General features: G+C 36.0%; 1 pseudogene; it reads left to right on the top strand.

Annotated features, from left to right (window-relative positions):
* Nucleotides 1-640: 640 nt before the first annotated feature.
* On the top strand, nucleotides 641-8,120 carry LOC107930719 (uncharacterized; annotated as a pseudogene).
* The last annotated feature ends 426 nt before the right edge of the window (nucleotides 8,121-8,546 follow it).

Below are 8,546 nucleotides of genomic sequence, written 5' to 3'. Positions count from 1 at the left end.
CAAGATAAGAATAAATAAGAAAAAATTGAATAATAACATGCTATTGATTGAAGCGCAAGATAAAGTAAAATTCTTTTCTTCTCTTGTTATATTTATTAATTTTTTACTCTTTGAAATTAATAGTAAAACTTGATTAATTTTTATTCCTTATTCTCACAACATTTCATGTAAGTTACAAAATAATAACCTACTTAGAATTTGTTAACTTTTCTATTGAAAATCAAAATATATAGAATTATAATCTCATATATATACTTTATTTTTATTAAAAAATTTTCCACTATATTATTTTTCCTTTCAATATTCCATGCAGAACCATTTTCCTATGAAGGAGAAGACGCTATTAATCTAAATGGTTCAACCATATAATAAGTAATTTTTTTCTAATTCTTCGAGAGTAATAATTAAATGAATAACCATTTATTCTTTTCTTTTTATAAGTTAAAAAAAAAACATAATTTAGAAGTAAGGAAAAGTTAAAGCATCTCAGGTTTACTATTACTTACCATTCTTACAAGCATTTTATGATTCTCATAAATTGGAACAAAATAAATATTTGAATTATAAGTTTAGCTTCCATTAACCCATTTTGTTGTTATTTAATATACAAACAAGCAAGCAAACAAACAAAAACACAAAGATGAGCCTTCTACATTTTAGCCATGAGCATCCACTGGTGTCTATTGAAAGCCATAGCCACGAAATTGAAAAGGTGTATTGCTCAGGATGTGGGGAATTAGTGTCAGGTTCGAGCTTTGGTTGTGTGAAGTGTGGGTTTTACCTACACAGGCAGTGTACTGAGGCACCTGCTGAGATGAATCACCCTTTCCATCGCAACCATAACCTTAATCTTCTTACAAGGAATCCATACGGGGGTAGATGTATCTGCGATTTCTGCGGAAAAACCTGTGAGAATTTTGTTTATCATTGTTCTTGCAATTTAGACTTTCATATCAAATGTGCATTATTTTCTCATAGCATTAGTGAGAAAAGAAATGCAGAGTTTCAAGACATTCCCCGTATAGATCCATCGATCAATACAGGAAATGTTACTGAAGAACTCAAAAAAGCTGAATGTTTTGCTTATTGGAAACCATTATTAGATTCTGTATACTTTTCTCCTAATTATGGCTTTTACCTACATGCAAAATGTGTTGATCTACCAGCAGAAATCAATCATCTTTTCCACCAAGAACATCCTCTCTTTTTACAATTCAACAGTCAAAGGCTGTTTTGCAAGATTGGTCAAAAACCCCAACGTCGGGGATTTGTTTATTGTTGTTCACCATGCAAATTTGTTCTTCATATCCAATGTGCCACAATACCTACCAAAATCAATCAGCCTTTCCATCGCAAACATCCTCTTATTCTTCAAAATGTCAATGAATGTCTTCCTTGCCAAATATGCCAAGATACCACCAAACTTAATGATATCGTGTATTTTTGTTCAATTTGCAAGTTTGTTCTTCACGGTTGTTGTGTGTCATCCCCACATATCATAGAAGATAAACTTCATCATGAGCATCCATTCATCTTATTTCAGAGACAAGTCTCATTTTGTGATGCTTGTGGCACTATAGGGAATTATGTTCCTTATATTTGTTCTACATGCAATCTTGCGGTCCATAAAAATGCATTTCAGTGCCACGTATCATCAAATTCTATCGGCACCAGCACAAAATTTCCCACACATATTTCATTGAACAACGTGAACATGAAACTTGGGAATGTAGATTTTGCTTCGAGGAGGTGAACACTGAGCATGGAAGTTACTTTTGTTCTAAATGCAATTTTATTGTCCATGTAAATTGTGCAACAAAAATATTGGGAATTATCCATATTTATGGAAAATCAAAGATATGGGTATCAAATAATAGAAAGTCAAAGATATGGATATCAAATATTGGAAAGTCAAAGATATGGGTATCGAGATATTGGCATAATAAAATCTGAATATTTACAATATATGGTCCCTAATTGTAAAGTGACTTTGCATGTTGATCCCTGAACCTCAACTATAAATAAGCATAACCATCTCTCATTTTGTATCTCAAACTTGCCATTCTCTACTTAAGGCATTGTTTTCTCTCTCTCTCTTTGTAAATCCTCACTTGTATTTTGGAGTGAAATATATTTGGTAGTGCCCGAGGACGTAGGCAAAATTTGCTGAACCTCGTTAAATTATTGTGTTCTTTATTGTATTATTCTGCATGAATTGTGTGTGTGATTGTAGTGATTTATTGTGCTATTAAATTACGATTGAGGGATATTCTGGCTAGGAAAGACCTGGTACTTAAGCGATCCTTGCGATCCACCTCTCTTTCCTGGGAATTGAACTTAGTGTGATTTTTTAGTACAATAATTTTACTCTTTTACACGCTTCCGCACAATAATTGGTATCAGAGCTAGATTCGTACTTGGGGAATACGATCGTTCATGGCACTGTTCACGTACTGTAGTTGGGATTGAGGAGAAAAAATGGAAAAGTCATCGTCAAAGACTACTGTGACTAATGCGAAATTTGAAGTAGAGAAATTTGATGGTACCAATAATTTTGGTATGTGGCAATGTGAGATCCTAGATGTCTTATGTCAGCAAGAGCTGGATATAGCCCTTGAAGAAAAAACTGACAAGATGGATGACAAGGAGTGGGCCAAGATCAATAGACAGGCATGTGGAACAATTCGCCTATGTTTGGCCAAAGAGTAGAAGTACTCTGTCATGAGGGAGACATCAGCGAAGAAGTTGTGGGATACACTGGAAGAAAAGTTTCTAACAAAAAGTCTTGAAAATAGGCTTTATATGAAAAAGAAACTTTATCGATTCACGTATGCACCCGGTATGTCGATGAATGACCATGTGAACTCATTCAATAAAATTTTAGCAGACTTGCTAAATTTGGATGAGAAATTTGAAGATGAAGACAAGGCATTACTGTTGTTGAATTCTCTTCCTGATGAATATGATCATCTTACCACCACATTGCTTCATGCAAAGGATACAATCACATTTGATGCAGTCTGTAGTGCGTTGTATAGATCTGAGACTCGAAAGAAAGATAAAAAAGATCACAGAGATACAACTACAGAAGTCTTAACAGTAAGAAGTCGTTCGCGTAGCAACAAATCTGGTAGAATGAGTAAGTCTAAAAGGAGACCTGCCAAAGATGAATGTGCTTTTTGTCGTGAGAAAGGGCATTGGAAAAAGAATTGTCCTAAGTTATAAAAGGGTAAAGCTATTTCTGATGCATGTGTAGTGGAGCATGATGAGGAGTCAGACTTTAGCTTGGTTGGCATGGCAATGGCATGTCATACAGATGAGTGGATTTTGGATTCGGGATGTACTTACCATATGTGTCCTAATAAGGACTGGTTTTCTAGTCTTAAAGAACTAGAAGGTGGAGTTGTTTTTATGGGCAATGATAGCGCTTGTAAGACAATGGGAGTAGGTACAATCTAATTGAAGAATCACGACGGCTCAATTCAAGTCTTGACAGATGTTCGCTACATACCTAGCTTGAAGAAAAATCTTATCTCATTAGGGGTCCTAGAATCTAAAGGGCTCACAATCACTTTGAGAGATGGATTACTAAAGGTAGTAGCTGGGGTATTGACGGTGATGAAAGGCACAAGAAGGAATAATCTGTACTATTTAAATGGAAGTACAGTTATTGGATCAACATCAACAGCTTTTACGAAAGATGCAGATTCAGAGGCTACCAGGTTATGGCATATGCGATTGGAACATGCTGGTGAAAAAGCTTTGCAGAGTTTGGCGAAGCAAGGCTTGTTGAAAGGTGCAAATTCTTGCAAATTGGAATTCTGTGAACATTGTGTTCTGGGCAAGCAGACGAGGATAAAATTTGGTTCAGCAATTCACAATACAAAAGAAATTCTGGACTACGTTCACAGTGATGTGTGGGGACCTACTAAAGTGGCTTCTTTGGGAGGTATGCACTATTTTGTTACTTTTGTTGATGATTATTCAAGAAAAGTATGGGTGTATCTAATGAAAAGGAAAAATAAAGTTTTGGATATATTTCTGAAATGGAAGAAGATGGTGGAGACCCAGGCTGGTCGAAAAGTCAAACGACTTCGATCAGACAATGGTACTGAGTACAAGAATGATCCATTTCTACAAGTATGTCACGATGAAGGTATTGTATGACACTTCACTGTTCGAGATACACCACAACAGAATGAGGTGGCAGAACGTATGAATCGGACTATACTGGAGAAAGTTTGGTGTATGTTGTCCAATGCTGGATTGGGCAAAAAATTTTGGGCTGAGGCAGTTACATATGCGTGCCATCTAATTAATCGGTTGCCATCAGCTGCAATAAATGGAAAAACTCCTATGGAGAGGTGGGCTGGTAAACCTGCTATTGATTATGATTCTTTACATATTTTTGGTTCCACTGCATATTATCATGTAAAAGAATCTAAGTTAGACCCAAGAGCAAAGAAAGCATTATTCATGGGTATAACTGGTGGAGTAAAAGGATACCGTCTCTGATGTCCTGATACAAAGAAAATAATTTTCAGTAGAGATGTGACTTTTGATGAATCAACCATGATGAAGAACAATGATTCACAAAAGGATAACACAACCAGTGGCACTTTGCAGCAGGTGGAGCTTGAAAAGGTTAATGATGATCCAACTAATATTGAAGGAACAAATGATGAAGAAGTTTCGACCCAAGAACTTCTACAACAACATGATTCAATTGCATATAGAAGGCCAAGAAGAGAGATTCGTATGCCTGCTCACTTTGATGATATGGTGGCCTATGCACTTCCAATTGCAGATGATGATGTTCCTTCTACTTACACAGAAGCAAGAAGCAACTCTGATAGTGTAAAGTGGAAGCAAGCTATGAATGAAGAAATGCAGTCTCTTCATAAAAATAGGACTTGGGAGTTGGTGACACTACCTAAAGGAAAGAAGGCAATTGGATGCAAATGGGTATATGCAAAGAAGGAAGGATTTCCTGATAAAAATTAAGTTCGATACAAGGCTAGATTAGTAGCAAAGGGTTACGCTCAGAAAGAAGGAATAGACTACAATGAAGTATTTTCTCCAGTTGTGAAGCATTCGTCTATTCGGATTTTGCTAGCCTTGGTTGCGCAATATGATCTTGAACTAGTTCAGCTCGATGTGAAGACTGCATTTTTACACGGTGATTTGGAAGAGGAAATCTATATGACTCAGCCAGATGGATTCAAGGTTGCTGATAAAGAAAATTGGGTTTGCAAACTGACAAAGTCGCTTTATGGATTAAAACAATCTCCAAGGCAGTGGTACAAGCGATTTGATCAGTTCATGAAAGGGCAAAGGTATACAAGAAGTAAATTTGATCATTGCGTGTATTTTCAGAAGCTACAAGAAGGATTTTTCGTATACTTGCTCTTATATGTTGATGATATGTTGATAGCATCTAAGAGTAAAGTTGAAATTGAGAGATTGAAGACTCAACTCAACCTTGAGTTTGAGATGAAAGATCTAGGTGAAGCTAAGAAGATCCTTGGCATGGAAATATGTAGGGATAGAGCTCATGGCAGAGTTAGTTTATCTCAGAAGCAATATTTAAAGAAGATACTACAGAAGTTTGGCATGAACGAGCAGACTAAAGCTGTAAGTACCCCGTTGGCTTCTCATTTCAAGCTTTCTGCACAACTATCTCCTTCGACAAATACGGAACAAGAATACATGTTACAAGTTCCGTATTCTAATGCAGTAGGTAGCTTGATGTATGCAATGGTGTGTACAAGACCCGACATTTCACAGGCAGTTAGTATAGTGAGCAGGTATATGCATAATCCTGGAAAAGGACATTGGCAAGCTGTGAAATGGATTCTACGGTATATTCATAAGACCATGGATATTGGATTACTGTTCAAGCAGGATACTACACTTGGTAAAGGTGTTGTTGGGTACGTTGATTCTGATTATGCCGGTGATTTGGACAAACGAAGATCAACCACTGGTTATGTGTTTACTCTTGCTGGAGGACCAATAAGTTGGAAGTCTACATTGCAGTCTACAGTTGCGTTGTCAACCACAGAAGCTGAATACATGGCTGTAACAGAGGCTGTAAAGGAAGCTATTTGGTTACAAGGTATGGTTAAAACCTTGGGATTGGTCCAGGAGCATATTAATGTGTATTGTGATAGTCAAAGTGCTATTCATTTAGCAAAGAATCAAGTCTATCATGCACGTACAAAGCATATCGATGTACGTTTCCACTTTGTGCGGGAAATTATTGATGAGGGGAAAATTCACCTTCAGAAGATTAAGACTGCAGATAATCCCGCAGATATGATGACCAATGTGGTAACAACAATCAAGTTCGAACATTGTTTGAACTTGATCAATATTCTGCATGTTTAACAGTTGAAGAAGGTACTATCAAGTGTTGTTGACAAAGGCAGAGAGAATTGTGTGAAGATAAGATTACTCGAATCAAATCTTCAAGGTGGAGATTATTGGGAATTATCCATATTTATGAAAAATCAAAGATATGAGTATCAAATAATAGAAAGTCAAAGATATGGGTATCAAATATTGGAAAGTCAAAGGTATGGGTATCAAATATTAGAAAGTCAAAGATATGGGTATCGAGATATTGGCATAATAAAATCTGAATATTTGCAATATATGGTCCCTAATTGTAAAGTGACTTTGCAAGTTGATCCCTGAACCTCAACTATAAATAGGCATAACCATCTCTCATTCTGTATCTCAAACTTGCCATTCTCTACTTAAGGCATTGTTTTCTCTCTCTCTCTTTGTAAATCCTTACTTGTATTTTGGAGTGAAATATATTTGGTAGTGCCCGAGGACGTAGGCAAAATTTGCTGAACCTCGTTAAATTCTTGTGTTCTTTATTGTATTATTCTGCATGAATTGTGTGTGTGATTGTAGTGATTTATTGTGCTATTAAATTACGATTGAGGGATATTCTGGCTAGGAAAGACCTGGTACTTAAGCGATCCTTGCGATCAACCTCTCTTTCCTGGGAATTGAACTTAGTGTGATTTTTTAGTACAATAATTTTACTCTTTTACACGCTTCCGCACAACAAAAAAACCCTCTTCACTATTATGAGGTTGACTCAATAGAAACGATGGACTCAGAGGAACCTGTTGATTTGAGAGAAATTGTGACAGCCACGTGGATTAAACATTCATGGCATCAACATATCTTAACATTGAGTGGAGACATCCAAGATTTTAAACAATGTGACGGTTGCCTTTTACCCATCGTTACTTCTTATTATTGTTGCTCACAGTGTGACTTCTTTCTCCACAAAACTTGTGTTGAATTACCTGTAAAGAAGCATTTTTGGTTTCACTATTGCCAAAGGCTTCTTAAACTTACTTCTGGTTGCATTTTTCAATGTGATATTTGCGGCTATTTAACTAGCGGCTTCGCCTATATCTGTGATAAATGCGAAGGGAGTTTATGTTTGCGATGTTCTTTGGTTTCTGATATGTCCAGATCCCAAAGACATGAACATCGCATCTATCCATTTCTTAGCGAGCATGTAGATCAGGTGTGCAGTGCTTGTGATAAGTCTACGTATTTCACATTCAAATGTAAGCATTGCAGTTTTAATTTGCATCTCAACTGTCTTACATTGCCGCTTACAGCTCAACACAGATCTGAGGTACATCCTTTCACACTTACTTATCATGATGATAATGACAATTATTCAGAAAATCATTATTGCGATATTTGTGAGAAAGAAAGGAACCCAAAACACTGGTTCTACCATTGTTCAGCTTGTAACACTTCAGCTCATACCAAATGTGTTCTCGGAGAATACTCATTTATCAAGTCTGGGACCATTTACACAGATCATCCACATCCTCTCACTTGTGTCAAAAGAGTTCAATATTATCCAGAATGCCAAATCTGTGGTAAGCTTTGCCTTGATCTGTCCCTTGAATGTAAGACAATTGGATGCAGTTATATTGTTCATTGGGAGTGTAAACGAGGCAAAAGGGGTTTGCATATAGCACAATAAATGTTGCTATGGTTGGTTGTTTTAGAACTATATTTCAATTATTCTCTATAATTATGGCGTGTCATTGTTTGAATTATTATTTAGAATATCAATGGTTCTGGCTTGATCTATATATGTATACTATAGTATGTAACTTGCATTCGATTTATGATATTTCTTACACATATATATTTGAAGATTCCAGGCTTCTCTATTTTTCAGATCAACGAATTGATTTGCGATCATCTGAATTGATTTCTGCCACGTACGAAATGTACGTATATTGAACAACATCAACATTAACAATATCTTGTTTTTGGTCTTTCAATTCTCTATGTTTTGAGAAACCAAGAAAAACACCTACAAAATCACGAGCCAAGTTTAGACCAATATATGTTATCTAAACTTGACAGTAAGTATTAGATATGGATATGTAGTTAATAAGGTTATGTTAGGTTTTTTATAACATTTTTCTTACATATATATTTATGGCAAGGGTCCCTCCTATTTTAATCAATGGTTGAGAGTTTGATTTTCA

This window comes from Gossypium hirsutum, chromosome D10 (genome assembly GCF_007990345.1).
Source record: "Gossypium hirsutum isolate 1008001.06 chromosome D10, Gossypium_hirsutum_v2.1, whole genome shotgun sequence".
NCBI classification, from domain to species: Eukaryota; Viridiplantae; Streptophyta; class Magnoliopsida; order Malvales; family Malvaceae; genus Gossypium; species Gossypium hirsutum.
This window is presented reverse-complemented; position numbering and strand designations above follow the sequence as displayed.